Genomic DNA, 16,771 nt, shown 5'->3' with positions numbered 1-16,771 from the left:
CGGACACATGGCATACACTTACATACCCGTAGATCAGCCCCTCTATGCCATGCCTCACCATCGTTTGACGTCACCCCCGAGATGCTATCATGGAGAAAGCACTAGCGGCTCCGGTAACAGATGTGATGACAGCCTCGTCATACATATGGTTACCAAGGAAGCGGCAACTACCCAACTCTAACGTTGGAACCAAGGGCGCAACCGACTACTGCCGCTCCCATCCTCCTCTTCTTCCCCAAGCGATCGTGCTGCAACTGCTGATAATTGGTATTGGACTACCGATCATAGATTTGGCAGATCCGATCCACTTGACACACAAGGCGAAGATGGACAATGCTTGGCAGTGCAGTCCAAGCAGATTGAGGCTTAATCGAAGAACATCACCACACAATCCAAACTTCCCCAACAATTATGTGATCGGCTCAAGGCATAGGACGCTCAATGGAGCACAATAGAGAAGACGGTGACCACCAACACCGATGACATCGCCACATTCCAGTCTCAACTGGCAGACATGTATTATCGAGGAGAGCTGGGCTTCTGCTACGATTTTTTCTTCAAAAAGTACGGCTGCACCTTCTTAATGACTAATCTGCTACCGGTGCCACTCGCTCAGTTTTTAGTTTCAGCATAGATCGCCCTAAAATTAACCGTTGGGGTGTTTGCCATCAGCAGTTCACTGGCACTTGAGATGCCAAATCCGATCATAGAAGTACGCATCTCAAGAGCTGACTACATCACCTCATAGTGGAGCTGGTGCATTTGGCATTTTATCTAGCATCGGAACGGGCCGATCAGGTATCACTAGCCACGATGTATGTCAGGAAACACTAGTACAAAATCAGTCCATTCACTGCCGGACACAACTGCTTAGCCTAAAAAACTCCCGACAAAGTTTTTGCTGAGTGTGACTCTCGGCAAAAAGGTCTCGGTGAACTAAACATCGGCAATGACTTCTTTGTTGATTACTTTTTGTCGGACACTCGACAAAGACTTTATCGAGTGTCACCTGGTGCTCGGCAAAGAAAAATCGTCGTCACGGCACCAATGTCACGGTGACAGCCTCTTTGCCGAGTATCTGCTGGACAACCACTCGACAAAGAAGGCTCCAGTAGGCCTCTTTGCTAGTCCCTTTGCCTAGTGCTCCTGGAACCTTCTTTACCGGTTTCCCGATGTGCCTTCTTTGTGGAGTGCTATGGTCATGGCACTCGACAAAGTGACATAAAACCCCTTTTTTATTTGTTTTACTATTCCATCCATCCAAACAAAACATATATCACATAATCATCACAGAGTTCACAAAATCATTACATACATCATAAAGACCACATCTCTTACAAAAACTACAAATTTCATAAGTTTTCACAAACATAAGTATCACGATCACAAATCTCACAAGTTAAAACCAAGTTTCACAAATATAAGTATTGTCGTACCCACACAAACATAAGTATCACAAGTTTGACAAACATAAGTCTCACAATCACCACTAAGATGTCATCAGCGAGGTGGGCGGCTGGACTGGCTCGGTGAAAGTCTCACAATCACCACTAGAAGGTCATCAACAAGGTGGGCGGCTGGACTGGCTCGACGAGGGCTAGGCGACCTGTGGGGGCTGTTCGATGCTGCCAATTGTCCCTGCACAGAGAAGTGATTGCATGTGTGAGACCAGATGAATATATATTATGCAGCACTAAAATTTTGATACTCACAGGAATATGGAACTGAACAAGGTCAGCTGTGGGGAACAACAGAGGGTGGAGCAAGACCTTGTGCGACGCCAAGGCTCTGAATGTAATGGAACATCTCCACATCCTCTGCTGATCCGCCCGCTCCTTTACCGAGGGTCACATTTCACCGAGAGCATGATGCTCGGCAAAGACGCCTTTGCCGAGCAACTATGTATGCCGAGCATTTAACGCTCAACAAAGGTTGTCTGTGTCGATTGCCATTTTTTTGCTGAGAGTGACACTCGATAGAGCGTGTTTTGCTGAGTGCCTGTTAAATTGCACTCGGTAAAGAGCTTGACACTTGACAAAGAGTCTGTATTGATCCATCTTTATAATAGTCATCGCTTCCCTTAGAAGGGTTACATTTTCTGGACAGCCGATGATGAGAAATAGGATGAAGCAGTAGTAGTCAATGATTCTCCGGCAGAAAAAACAAGGTCCAGTGGATGTTTCTAATGCAGTGAAGAGAGCTATTGCTAGATCGCTCATATCAACGTATGGCGGAAACCTAACCAACGACGTCGGAGAAATATCACAGTGGCAGTCGATCCACAGGTTTTCTTGGGCGCTCGAGGGCATCTCTCAGTCTCAGCTGGAAGTCATGTTAATTTGGCACGTCGCAACCGAGTCTTTGCAGTTCATTTGTATAGATATATACTATGCGCACTTGATGTCACATAACTGCTTCCGTACCATGAAGTCGATATAGAGCTGAGACAGAAGGTGTAAGAACGCATAGAGCTTTCAGATTGGGTTCGAACATTTACGATCAGATGAAGCATTTAGGAGGCACCGGAGACAGTGGGAGAGGTGGACGAGTCGGTTGTCCCGTAGAAGGCCGACTAGGTTTGAGATTATTTCGAGAAAGTTGTCACACACTATGTATAGAAATCTTATAGTGTCCATATAAATTTTATGATTTCATGTGAAGGTCGGCTAGGTTTCTATACATAGTGCGTGAAAACTTTCTTTAAACAATCCCAAATTTTTATTGGAGTCTCTACATATGATATCATGACATGTCAACAAGTTTCATGATTTTCTGACTTTGTTTGTGTTTTATACAATTTTAAAATAACTAGATCGCAAGTTCACCTTCATGTTTTGTGAGCATGGTGCTTGAAAATTCCGGTCTATTCGTGAAATAGGTCGTACTTATGCTAAATAACGTGAATATCATTTTTGCATTCACTGTTTTCAATTTTTCGAGTGACTTGCAGTTCAAATCTGAATTATCCGAAGAAATTCAATTAAACGAACTAAAACTAATAGTTATAGCAAACACTTTGATAATTGTGCCAAAATAGAACATGTAGGTATATATAGTATAGGAACATAATAGAAAAAGTTTGATAAAAATAGAAAAAATTAAAAATATGCTTTGCCGATTGTTAAGGAAAGACACTCGGTATAGTTAACGGTCATTAATTACAGACGGGTGCTAACAGTCCTTTACCGAGGGTCACATTTTGCCGAGAGCATGACGCTTGGTAAAGATGCTTTTGCCGAGCGACTATGTATGCCGAGCATTTGACACTCAACAAAGGTTGTTTGTGCCGATTGTCATTTTTTTGTTGAGAGTGACACTCGGTAGAGCGTGTTTTGCCGAGTGCCCGATAAATTGCACTCGTTAAAAAGCTTGACACTTGAAAAAGAGTCAGATTCTAGTACTGGTCCATCTTTATAAAAGTCATTGCTTCCCTTAGAAGGGTTACATTTTCTGGACAGCCGATGATGAGAAATAGGATGAATCAGTATTCAATGATTCTCCGGCAGAAAAAACAAGGTCCAGTTGATGTTTCTAATGCAGTGAAGAGAGCTATTTCTAGATCGGAGAAATATCGCAGTGGCAGTCGATCCACAGGTTTTCTTGGGCGCTCGAGGGCATCTCTCAGTCTCAACGGGAAGTCATGTTAATTTGTCACGTCACAACTGAGTTGTGTCATATTTCTAGTGGTCGTACTCCTAGTAATCGGAGTACTCGTCGAGATGATGATGATGACCGAGTCTTTGCAGTTCATTTGTATAGATATATACTGTGCGCACTTGATGTCACATAACTGTTTCCGTACCATGAAGTCGATATAGAGCTGAGACAGAAGGTGTAAGAGCGCATAGAGCTTTTCAGATTGGGTTCGAACATTTACGATCAGATGAAGCATTTAGGAGGCACCGGAGAGGAAGACGACCCTCGAAAGATCTTCCAGAAAGACATCAAGCTCGGTAAGCAGCTGGAGAGAATGGAGGATGGGAATTGTTGGGTCCATGCTTCGTCGCCGAAGGTCTTATAGAGAGAAGCGATCCTCGGATGAAGCTGTTTGTATAAGATAGCCGAAGGTTCCTCTTCGTAAAGCTTCGGCATTGCAAACCGACTTAAAGATAGAATGACCTTTTAGTCCATAAAGGTCTGAGTCAATGTTGTAAGTTTTTATAAGGGGCATACTTGTAATTTCTCACAGGCTGCGTCCTGTGCCTATAAATAGTGAACAGTATTCCGTTACTGTTCACGGATTCTGGTTTTTTGCAATCTCATCTCTCGGAATTCAATCTTTGTCAAGGCATAGGTATCATTGTATTTAATGATTCAATATATTAAGTGAAAATAATATGATACATCTGTGATTCATTCATCTATTTTTGTACCTTTTATTCTATAATATTTTACAATGTTTATTGAAAGTTTATTACGAAGGCTCAACTTCGTAATAATACTCTCATCAACCTTCGTCCAAGACTCATTATCCTCAAAGGAATAATGCTCCACGGATGAAGGACAGTATCATTTAACATTTTATGTTGCCTTGTTCTTAATTCATAGCATTTGAGAGCAAGTCCCCAACATTGGCGCCCACCTCCGGTGAACTCACTTCCACTTTTTGAGCTGATGGCTTCGTTCAACAACCAAGCTGGAGCTGCTTCGGACCCGAAGCTGGTGCTCCCGATCATAGGTGGCTCGTCCTCAGAGCCAGCTAACAAGAAACAGAAGAAGGAAGCACAGAGAAGGGTACAGCATGTTGGGGTGCAAGGACCCTTCATCAAGTCAAGATGGTCTCACATTCCTATTACCTTCTCCCAAGAGGACCTTCAGCTCAAAGATTACCCACACAACGATGCCATGGTTATCTCTTGTGTTATCAAAGGATTTCTGGTCCACAATGTCTTGGTTGACACAGGCAGTGCAGCTGACATCATATTTGCTAAGGCCTTCAGACAAATGCAAGAGCCAGAAGATAAGATTCATGATGCCACACATCCTCTCTGTGGCTTCGGAGGAAGACAGATTGTGGCATTGGGCAAGATCACCATGTCAGTGACCTTCGGGTTCATCAACAACACTAGAACTGAGCAAGTTGTGTTTGACATTGTCGACATGGAATACCCTTACAATGCAATTATTGGTCGTGGAACTCTCAATGCTTTCGAAGCAATCCTTCATCCTGCCTATCTTTGCATGAAGATACCTTCGGATCAGGGACCCATCGCTATCCATGGAAGTCAGGAAGCTGCAAGAAGGGCCGAAGGTAATTGGACTGACTCAAAAGCAATCCATAACATAGATGGAGCTGAAGCTTGTGAACAGTACAAATTCAGAAGGGAGAAAGCAGCTTCAGCAGACCAGCCGAAGCCTATGCTCTTATGTGAGGACATAGCAGAGCAGAAGGTGCTGTTAGGCTCTCAGTTATCCGGAGAGCAGGAGAAAACCTTGATAAGGTTTTTGTTCAATAACAAGGATGTTTTTGCATGGTCAGCCAATGATCTATGCGGAGTTAATAGGGATGTTATTGAGCACTCGCTCAATGTCGATCCATCCTTCAGACCCAGAAAGCAAAGGCTTCGGAAAATGTCAGATGATAAGGCCGAAGGTGCTCGCAACGAAGTCAAAAGACTCCTCAGTGCAGGAGTTATTAGAGAAGTGAAGTACCCAGAATGGCTGGCTAACACTGTTATGGTAAAAAAGGCCAATGGCAAGTGGCGAATGTGCATCGATTTTACAGATCTTAACAAGGCTTGTCCGAAGGATGAATTCCCACTACCAAGGATAGACTCTTTAGTTGATGCAGCAGCTTCGTCAGAGCTCATGAGTCTGTTAGACTGCTATTCAGGCTATCACCAAATTTGGATGAAGAAGGAAGATGAGCCGAAGACTAGCTTCATCACTCCAAGTGGCACATATTGCTATCTTCGGATGCCTGAGGGGCTCAAAAACGCTGGAGGAAGTTTCAGTCGAATGACTGCGAAGGTTCTTCAATCTCAAATAGGCAGAAATGTGTTAACTTATGTTGATGACATCATTGTCAAAAGCACGAAGCAGGAGAATCATATTGCTGATCTGCAGGAGACCTTCGCCAGTTTCAGGCAAGCTGGCTTAAAGTTAAATCCAGAAAAATGTGTCTTCGGAGTAAAGAAGGGGAAATTTTTTGGATGCTTGGTTTCAACAAAGGGAATTGAAGTCAATCCAGGTAAAATTGAAGCTATACTTTGGATGGAGCCACCAACTACAAAGAAGGGGGCTCAAAGATTGACAGGAAGGTTGGCATCTCTCAATAGATTCATATCCAGATCGGCAGAGAGAAATTTACCATTCTTCGAAGTGCTGAAGTCGGCCGAAGTCTTTCAATGGGGACCAATCCAGCAGAAGGCTTTCGAAGAACTGAAACAGTATTTGATAGATCTAACAACATTGACTCCACCAATGCCAGGGGCTCCTTTATTGTTATATGTGGCAGCTTCGTACTCAGCGGTAAGTGCAGCGCTTGTTCAGGAGAAGCTTGATGGTCAAGTCAAAAGGCCGGCCCCAATATATTTTGTATCCGAGGTTCTTAGTTTGTCAAAGAAAAATTATACAGAACTGGAGAAGGTATTGTATGCTGTCTTGATGGCCTCCAGGAAGCTTCGGCACTATTTCCAAGCTTACAACATAATTGTTCCTTCATCACAACCTCTGAAGGATATTATGAGGAATCGAGAAGCTACTGGAAGGATTGGAAAATGGGCTGCAGAACTCAATGAATTTTGTATTGAATATGTTCATAGATCTTCGATTCAGTCACAGGCACTGGCAGACTTTATTGCTGATTGGACGCCAGGGGCTCAGGAGGAGGAAACGAATAAAGACAACGAAGCCTGGACAGTGTTTTGTGATGGATCTTGGGGAACCTTCGGAGCAGGAGCGGCTGCTGTGTTGGTTTCACCTTCCAAAGTCAAAATTTGTTATGCGGCAAAACTTGATTTTAATTGCACAAATAACATTGCTGAGTACGAAGCATTGGTTCTAGGTCTTCGGAAGTTAAAAGCAATGGGAATCAGAAGGGCCATACTTAAAACTGATTCCCAGGTTGTTTCGGGTCATATCGACAAAAGTTGCAAGGCCAAGGATCCGAAGCTTGAAAAATATCTGGATATGGTTCGAAGAGTTGAAGCTTCCTTCGAAGGGTTTTCTGTCAAGAATATTCCTCGAGGACAAAATGAGCATGCTGATCTGCTAGCTAAGTCAGCAGCACAGGGGCTGCCTTTACCTTCGGATGTATTCTTCGAAACAATAAAAGCACCTTCGGTGGAACTTCTTGAAAGAGCAGTTCTTAATATATCTCCTGTTTTTAGCGAAGATTGGAGAACCGAGATCATCTCTTACCTTCAGGGTAAATTTCTTTCAGATGACGAAGCTTATAACAAGAGGATAGAAGCAAGAGCTCGCCCATATGTCATGATAGAAGGGGAGTTGTACAAACATGGAGTTTGTGCTCCGCTGCTCAAATGCTTATCCAGAACCGAAGGTATAGAGTTAATGAAAGAAATTCATGCAGGCCTGTGTGGATCTCACATCGGATCTAGGCCGTTACTCGGAAAAATTTTCCGTCAAGGGTTTTATTGGCCGAAGGCAGCTTCGGATGCAGCAGAATTGGTTCAAAAGTGCGAAGGTTGTCAGAAATGTGCAAGAAATCAAAAACAACCTTCGTCCCTAACACAGCTCATACAACCCACTTGGCCATTGCAAAGGTGGGGCCTTGACTTGTTAGGTCCATTACCACCGGCCCAAGGGAACCTGAGATATGTTGTAGTAGCTGTGGAATATTTTTCTAAATGGATTGAGGCGAAGCCTTTAGCAACAATAACTTCGGCCACCGTCCAAAAGTTCTTCTGGCAGAATATTGTTTGTCGTTTCGGGGTGCCAAAGGCCATCACTGTGGACAATGGGACACAGTTTGACTCCGAAGCTTTCAGGGATTTTTGTGACCAAATTGGTACGAAGATCCATTTTGCATCAGTTAGGCACCCGGAGTCAAATGGACTCGTTGAAAGAGCCAACGGCATTATAATGACAGGAATAATGAAGCTAATCTTCAATCAACCCAGAGGAAAATGGCCAGATCAGTTAATCAAAGTGGTGTGGAGTCACAACACGACAACATCAAGGTCTACAGGCTTCACTCCATTCAAATTGTTATTCGGTGACGAAGCAATAACTCCAGAGGAAGCTAAAACCGGATCAATAAGGATAGTAGCTTCGGCAGAATCAGATTCCGAAGCTGCTTATTCTGTAGAAAAAGATGCTTTAGAAGGGATCAGACTGCAAGCCGTGGAGAATATCAATAAATATCAAGCTGAAACAGTTAAATGGCGGGATAGAAAGGTTCGGCTAAAAAATATTGAGCCAGGGCACTTGGTGCTTCGGAGGGTGGCCAACCCGGAAACAGTGGGCAAATTGCAATTGAAATGGGACGGGCCTTTCTTAGTAGCATCTTCGTCAAGACCTGGTTCATACAGATTGAAAGATATGGACGGCAATGACATTCCTAGGTCTTGGAATGCGGATGAGCTTCGACGATATTATGTATAATTCGATGTAATTTTTCACATTTTTATTTTTTCTTTCATGGCACCCTTTTCCTTTCCAAAGGGGGAGAAAGGTTTTTAATGGGGCCAGCATATGTAATTTCCTTTTTTAGTCTTATAAGAGCAAAATCCCCCAAAGAATGTAAATGTAAAAGCTGAGAGCGCACCATCGAGTGCCAAAAAGTAAAAACGAAGAAGCTCCAAAGACGTTCCTAAGGGAATGCAGAGCTTATACCGCCTAAGTAAAAGGCGAAGAAGCTCCAAAGACGTTCCTAAGGGAATGCAGAGCTTATACCGCCTAAGTAAAAGGCGAAGAAGCTCCAAAGACGTTCCTAAGGGAATGCAGAGCTTACAGCGAAAAGTCAACGCTGATTCCGCCAAAAGTAAAGGCGAAGAAGCTCCAAAGTCGTTCCTAAGGGAATGCAGAGCTGAGGTGTGATTGTTTTTAAGAAAATAATGGCTATGAATATGGCTTCGGATACGTGTTTGGCCATTCATTTGCACATCACATTACATCATACCATTTGCATTCATAAACATTCATCTAGGCATATGTAGGATAATCATCTTCATCGCATGAAATGGTTGCTTCGGCAAGAAGAGAAAAAAGAAAGGGAAAAATTTTTATGAAGGAGAACTTCGGAGAAAAGGAAAATGTTGTTTTCTGTGAAGGAGAGCTTCGGAGAAAAGGAAAATGTTGTTTTCTGTGAAGGAGAGCTTCGGAGAAAGGGAAAATGTTGTTTTCTGTGAAGGAGAGCTTCGGAGAAAAGGAAAATGTTGTTTTCTATAAAGGAGAGCTTCGGAGAAAAGGAAAATGTTGTTTTCTATGAAGGAGAGCTTCGGGAAAAAGGAAAATGTTGTTTTCTATGCTTCGTTGCGTACGAAAAGAAGGGAAGGTGTTTTTTCGCCTTCGGCTCAAAAAAGAAAATTTCGTCCACATCAAAGCATTTCTCATACATCAGTGAAAGGTTAAGGATATATTACAAGGTATGAACAGCATACATTAAAAACAAGTTTTTGTTTACATTTACAAAAGTTGTCTCAAAGGTTTTTCAAGTACTGTTTGCAGTCCACCATCTAAATCTCCAAGGAGCTTCGGTTTCGGCATTACTTTTGATCATCAGCTTCGGCTTCGTCATTCTACATGAATAAGGTCGTTGGAAGTAAGAATCAAGTTTACAGGAAAAGGTAAGCACAAGGTATGATTTCTTACTGGATCAAGGTGGCTACGAGCTTCGTCTCCAGCTTTCTCTCGACCACCTTTTGTCCATATCATTTTTACAAATCGATTCGAGATGCTTCGGGCGAGATCAGGGATGTCATCCAGGATTGATGGTGACAAAGTAAAATTTGGCCTATTGACAATTTTCCCATGATCACAGCCAGCCTTCATGAAGGCTGCAGCAGTCCCTCGAGAAGCCACCCAGGCACAGAAGTCACTGTGCCCAGCTATGACTTCGTCGAGCTCGTCAATCTCCCCCTCAATGTGTTCGAAGGTCTTTGGTAGATCTTCAGCTGAGGGGGTAAACTTTTCGCTGCTAGCTCCAACCGAGTAAAAAATCTTTCTTAGTCGTTGAATGCACTTGTTGCTAAATTCCAGGCATTTTTCTTGAAGATTTGTCAGTAGTTTTCTCAAATCCGAATTTTGCTGAGCTTCGGCTTCAAGTTTTGCATTGAGATCTTGTTTTTCTTGTTCGAACTGCTCAGACTGGCGGAGAAGCTTCGAATTCAGTTCTGATATTTTTGCTTCAGCTTCCGCCAGTAAACCTTCGGCTGCCTGGAGCTCAAAGTTCTTTTTCTCAAAAGCATCTGATTGCTCCTTTATTTTGTTTTCCAAATTTCCAATTATAACTTCATGCTTTTTATCTTCAAGATCTTGCTGCATTTGCAAGGCTTTGCTCAATAGCATACTCTACACAAACACAACCTTCGTCAGACATGTTTTTATTAGAAGCAATAAAAGTTAAGGGACAAGTCATTTACCTTGAAGTTGGAGTAAAACAAACTACCAACGACATGTTGTCGTCGGTAGCGGCTGATATCTGCTTCTAGCTTCGGGAATCCAATACTCTTGGACAGAGTACTAATAACTTTGGCCCCTGTTTGGTCCCGAATACACTCTAATTTCTCATCATCAACGCCTCCGAAGAGGAGTGCCCCAGGTTTGTATCCACAGGATTGGGCATACTCTTTAAGCTCTTCTATTTCAGCTTTTGTTAGATGTTCTCCAACTAAGTTTTGGAACGCGAAGGCTTCGTTTTCTGAAGCTTCGTCAGCAATTTCTTTTCCTTTCTTTGACGCTACGGTCACAGTCTCTCCGGCAGCAGTAGCAGCTTCTTCTGCAGCCATGTCTAGCAGCATTTGGTCAATATGTTCAATTGTGCTCTCTAAATTCAAATCTTCAGCTGAGGTAACTTCGGCGGCTGCGGCCTCCGAAGGTGCAATTTCAATATCTGCTCCCTCTGCAGCCGCTCGTGTTTTTTGGGCCGAAGCTCTTGGAGGCGTTTTGTCAATTACCTCTGTCACGGTAATGATTCTTTGTTTCTTTGCCTTGATTGTTTTCCTTGATTTCTCGGGCTCCCTGTCCTTCTGAAAAAACTTTGTCAGTTGAGGACCCAGTGGACTTAGCTTCGCAGGTAAGGATTCAGTCATTACCTTCAGAATTTCCTCAACAACAGCAGCAGAAGGCGATGCGGGGGTTTCTTCTGCTTCGGATATTTGTTGCTTCGGAGAAGAAGCTTTCCTTTTCTTTTGAATTTTCTTCTTTATTGGTTCTTTTTCACCTTCATCTAAGGCTTCAGTTGCCCTTTTCCTTTTTTGGCCCCCGGCACCTTTGTTCAGATCTTCGTAGTCTGGGTATTCGAAGCCCAAGGCGTCCAACACTCGATTCAGCCTTCGTTTTGGACGGGTGCCGAAGGCTGCAGTCATCAATTGATCTTCTTTCTTGGAATAATTACCAAGTATTTCGTTGCACATCACTTCAATCGTATCCAGCCACTCTTGGCAAGGAGTTTTAAAGTATTTCTTAAATTTGAAGTAGTAAGGCAAACGTACAAGTTCACCTTTTTTCTTTTCCCCCTCCAGATTCGGCATTTCCCACTCTTTTACACTAGGGAAAACTTTGAAAGCCAAGAATTCCTGGACCAGGTCCCTTGTACTGATATTCTCTGCAATTATTTTGAATTCATACATTGCTTTTTGAGTCGGACCCTCTGGTAACATGTGGCACTAGGGGCGGGTTTCTCCGAAGGTCAGTTCAAGTGGACTCTGTACAAGCTTTTCCTTATCGTCATCAACCTTGACGTAGAACCATTCCGATTTCCACCCTGCTGCCCATTTGCTTCGGTAGCTGATCACAGGATACTTCGTAGTTTTCCGGTAAGCAAAATTATAGCAACCAAAATTCTCATGTAATCCATCCTTTCTAGCCTTTGTCTGATAGTGCAGTTCGTGAACTCGGCAAAAGCTGTCAGCAAACGGTTCCACCGCCTGGCTTCGGAGTGCCCAAATATAAACACTAAGCCTAACGATAGCGTTAGGGGTTAGCTGGTGAAAATAGATTCCAAAATTCTTCAATATCTCTGCAATAATCCCATGAAGGGGGAATCTCAACCCAGCCTTTAAGAAGCTTTTAAAAATAACAATTTCATCTTTCTCCGGCTTTGGGGTAGTCTCTTCTCCCCCGAAGCGTAGTAGCTTCTTTTGGTTTTCAGTAAAATAGCCTGACTTTACCATCTTGGACAAATCAGCCTTCGAAACAGTAGATTTCCCGAAGTCCAAATGGCTGGGTTTGCTTGGCGTGGCAAGGTGATAATCATCTTCGGGGTCAGTTTCCTCAGCATCTTCTCCTTCTGCTTCAGCGATTGCCAGTTCTGCATCATCAATAGGAATCTTTTCCGAAGTCACTAGCCCGGATCGTTGCATGGCTTCGGAGATAGGGACAGTCTCCGAAGCTTCAGTTTCCTCCCCCTCGCGCTCAACCCTGGCGGTAGAGCGGATTCTGGCCATTTCAATTATGAACTTGTGAAACTTTAAAATTTTCTTCCTCCGAAGCAGGTTTCAAACTGGAGCTTCGTTCGTTTCTAACAGACAAGCTTCGGCGATGGTTAAAATTTTGGCAGGAAAACAGTGCAAATAGCAATGAATGCTGTGGTAACTTCACACCTACTCGTCTGTTTATATAGTGCCGCAGGTAAGAAGGCGAAGCGCCAGAAGTTTTACACCAGGCGGACACCCGCTCGCAGGGAAATTGAATCGTTTCTCGACAACGAGCTCAGGGAAGGTGTTTTTGAGACCTTCGGCGCTCCGAAGCTTAAGAAACTTTTTTTTTCACGGATCAAGCTCGTTACGAAAAACGATCTAGCACCGCGAAAGGGGCTACTGTTGGGTCCATGCTTCGTCGCCGAAGGTCTTATAGAGAGAAGCGATCCTCGGATGAAGCTGTTTGTATAAGATAGCCGAAGGTTCCTCTTCGTAAAGCTTCGGCATTGCAAACCGACTTAAAGATAGAATGACCTTTTAGTCCATAAAGGTCTGAGTCAATGTTGTAAGTTTTTATAAGGGGCATACTTGTAATTTCTCACAGGCTGCGTCCTGTGCCTATAAATAGTGAACAGTATTCTGTTACTGTTCACGGATTCTGGTTTTTTGCAATCTCATCTCTCGGAATTCAATCTTTGTCAAGGCATAGGTATCATTGTATTTAATGATTCAATATATTAAGTGAAAATAATATGATACATCTGTGATTCATTCATCTATTTTTGTACCTTTTATTCTATAATATTTTACAATGTTTATTGAAAGTTTATTACGAAGGCTCAACTTCGTAATAATACTCTCATCAACCTTCGTCCAAGACTCATTATCCTCAAAGGAATAATGCTCCACGGACGAAGGACAGTATCATTTAACATTTTATGTTGCCTTGTTCTTAATTCATAGCATTTGAGAGCAAGTCCCCAACAGGAATCCCTGGGGTTCTACAAGGTTTCTGGGCCAAGACAACCATCGATGCGTTGTTGCCGCCGTTAGCGTGCCATTCGTAGTGAGTCGCTACTAAGTACTTTAATAAAATCGTTTCAACACATCGTTCATATTAAATATTTAAATTTACTTATTTATTGTCGGTTTTTTAAACAACAATTCAATCGAACCAAATTTATAAATTAAATTTAATTATGTATTTGTAAATACCTGTTAATATGTTTATACCAACTTAAATATTGTATTTAATATTTGTTTAGTGTGAACATGACATAATCTAGCAGCACATGTATGTCGCGTCATTTATAAATTTATTATATGTTTAAACGTAGTGAGTCTTATGCGATATGTTCAGAAATATGATCCGACTAGGTTAAAAAAATGTGGTTTCCAATTAAATTACGATTCAAATTAATGCCACGTTAGATATTTCTTTGAAGTATCTTCCACAAATGATTTACATTAATTAAAATTGACGTAGAACATAATTTACGTGTTTATTATGCAAACCTTTTGAATACCATATCGTTTCAACCATAGTTTCGATTTCGGCGCTTCCTACCTCGTGCATGTAGAATCGATCTCTATTTCGTATTGTATGTTTTTATATGGCTACGAATAGACGAGCAACTAAATGAGGAATCTGAAGCTCGACATTTTGAAGAGTCTAAGCACGAGCTCACAGTTGAAGGCAAATGTGTCCTTGATCGCGTTGTTTTGACTATATTCTCACCTATACATGCACAATTATGTTAAATTGATGGGAACCTAATAGGTTAGCTACCTTTGTTTTTCCTATACCTTGTTTATACTTGGTTACTTGTTGATTAGATTTGCTATTGCTCTACTTTGTTATGGAATAAAGTTAAATATGAAAAATTGTCATAACTAATATAGTTATAAACAAGGTATATATACATACATATATATAGTATATGTATTTAGAGCTCTAGGCTCTGTTTAACTACAGGAAGCCCTGACCATCCGCCCGGTTGACCAGGTGTACCATCCGGTCCACCCACCATAATGTTTACGCTTAGTTATACACAGGTTTACGCTCATGTACCATCTATAAAAACAACCGCTCTACCTGGCCTTTCCGCGATGGCTGAGACTAGGGTTTCAGTGGTGTCGGTTGCACGACATGAGCGAGCGCAGCGAAGCCAACACAACCGCGATGGACAAGCGTCCCCATAGACGAGATCCATGGCGGAGCGCCGAAAGAGCATCTCCTCCGTGTCGTTTGCTTCGGCGAGCGCCGAGAGGGGATAATGGCAGCAGTGAGCTCGGTCTCTTCCGTTGAGGCGTGCTGCTAGGAATGTGTTGGAGGGAGGAGCGAGAAGGGCTTCGAGTCCCCTAATCCTCGCGAGGTATGGGCTGCGGCGCGGACGCCCGGCTGCTGTTGCTATGGCCGGCGAAGTGGAGTTGGCCCTCGAAGATGCAGATGTCGCAATGAGGGTGGCCGCCGACGACGACAGCATCACGGCCATGGTGGTGTCCGTGCTGCTCACACTTGCGTTCGTCGGCCTCTCCATCCTCACCCTCGGGGTGCGTGTCCTTCCATGAAAATCGTTAGCTGGGTTGCAACTTGCCGCTTGCGAGCTGTTGTGGCATTGGAAGGTCGATGTTGGTCTCTCCAGACGCCAGACTGTGCTTTTGGTTGGCTCACGATTCTCTTTGCAATGCAGGTGATCTACCTGTCGGTGGAGGACTTCTTGCATAAGAGGGAAAAGGAGAAGTTTGAGAAGGAGGAGGCCGAAAAGCAGAAAGAGGAGGCGAGGAAGAAGAGGGCTAAGTCCAGGCAGAAGAGAAGAAATTATTGATCTCAGGATGAACTACCCCCCACCAATGTGACCATTTCTTCTTCTTTTCCACCCTGTTTCTTGTAATAGCAATGATTTTGTATGTAGTGTTGCACCTTTGGTATCACATTGTGGTTTTCCTTCACTCCATTGCCGGCTCTTGGATGCTGTAACACTGAACTCCATTGTCGGCTCCATTGCCCGGGGTTGTGCTCACGCCATCAGTTTTGAGTCTCTTGGATGCTGTAACACTGAACTCCATTGTCGGCTCCATTGCCTGGGGTTGTGCTCACGCCATTAGTTTTGGAGTCCGGATGAGGTAGGACACTCACTATTCTCGTTTTCCCCAAAATAGAACATCTCTTCCAACATTGTTACTGTCCAGTTGAGTACATACTGTCAAAATCCATCAGAAATATCTAACTGACTCTTGTTATCGGTAGCTCTCCTACTCGATTTGTTAAATATCTAACTGACTGCTGATATATGCAGGGAGGAAAAGCAGGGTAGCCAGAATCTCTGTTGGCGTCGCCTGTTTCATTGTGTTCATGATGATCCTTTCAGTAATAGGCCTTTTTAGGAAGTAAAGGAAACGTTTGTGCTCTGGTTTCTACAAGAGGTTTGCACATAAACAATTTTTTATTGCAGTCTAGGCTCCAACCTTTGGTTGATAAACACTCTCACCATAAGTAACGAAGGAATAAGAATAAATGATGGGAGATACAAGAATATGAAAATGAATAAATGATGTGACAGGTTGTTGTAGAGCAGCATGATGTAAGTGAATGCATAACTCTACTCTTATATTATATCATTCCTCTCAATCCATGTCTTTTAACTGGTGAATCATTTTAGGTTTCTGTTTCTTTTATGCTTTATACAGGCTTACACAGACCTGTTTTGACAAGAGCCGAGTAGCGATGCTTCCATTTCGGACCACGACGTAGCTAAAGGCTAATGATTCCAAATATCTGAAGTACCGAAGATAGGGCTAGCTCCTCGTTTTTTGTCATATAAAAAAATCATGTATGATTGCAACAATATTGGCAAAATATCGTTGTACTTTATATTTTGATATACTGTGAACAAAACAAGTGCCCTATGAGACCATCGTGATTTATGCATTTTCAAACTAAATTTTACGACACTTCTTGTTGTGTTTTATGCTTCCATTAAAAAACAGTCTTACTGCGTTTTACGCCAAATTTATGACACTTTTTGATGTGTTTTACAGCAATCTCTTGCGAAGTGAGACTATGCGCGTGTTTTACACTAAATTTCGTACTCATTTACGCTGTTTTAGCTCACGTTTTATGCTGAAATCATTCGAGCCAGAACCCGCGCACGATCGGCTGCACACGATTTTCGCGCCGTAATTTTGGGTCCCGTTTGCTGTTACAAAATAGATATAGGATTTAC

At 42.8% G+C, this 16,771-nt stretch overlaps 1 pseudogene; it reads left to right on the top strand.

Annotated features, from left to right (window-relative positions):
• The window catches only part of LOC103633669 (uncharacterized), a 53,755-nt pseudogene extending 38,190 nt beyond the window's left edge, over positions 1–15,565 (top strand).
• Positions 15,566–16,771: the final 1,206 nt, after the last annotated feature.

The sequence above is a fragment of the Zea mays genome, chromosome 7 (genome assembly GCF_902167145.1).
Source record: "Zea mays cultivar B73 chromosome 7, Zm-B73-REFERENCE-NAM-5.0, whole genome shotgun sequence".
Classification (NCBI taxonomy): Eukaryota; Viridiplantae; Streptophyta; class Magnoliopsida; order Poales; family Poaceae; genus Zea; species Zea mays.
Note: the sequence above shows the minus strand (reverse complement) of the source record. Positions and strands in the feature narration are given on the sequence as shown.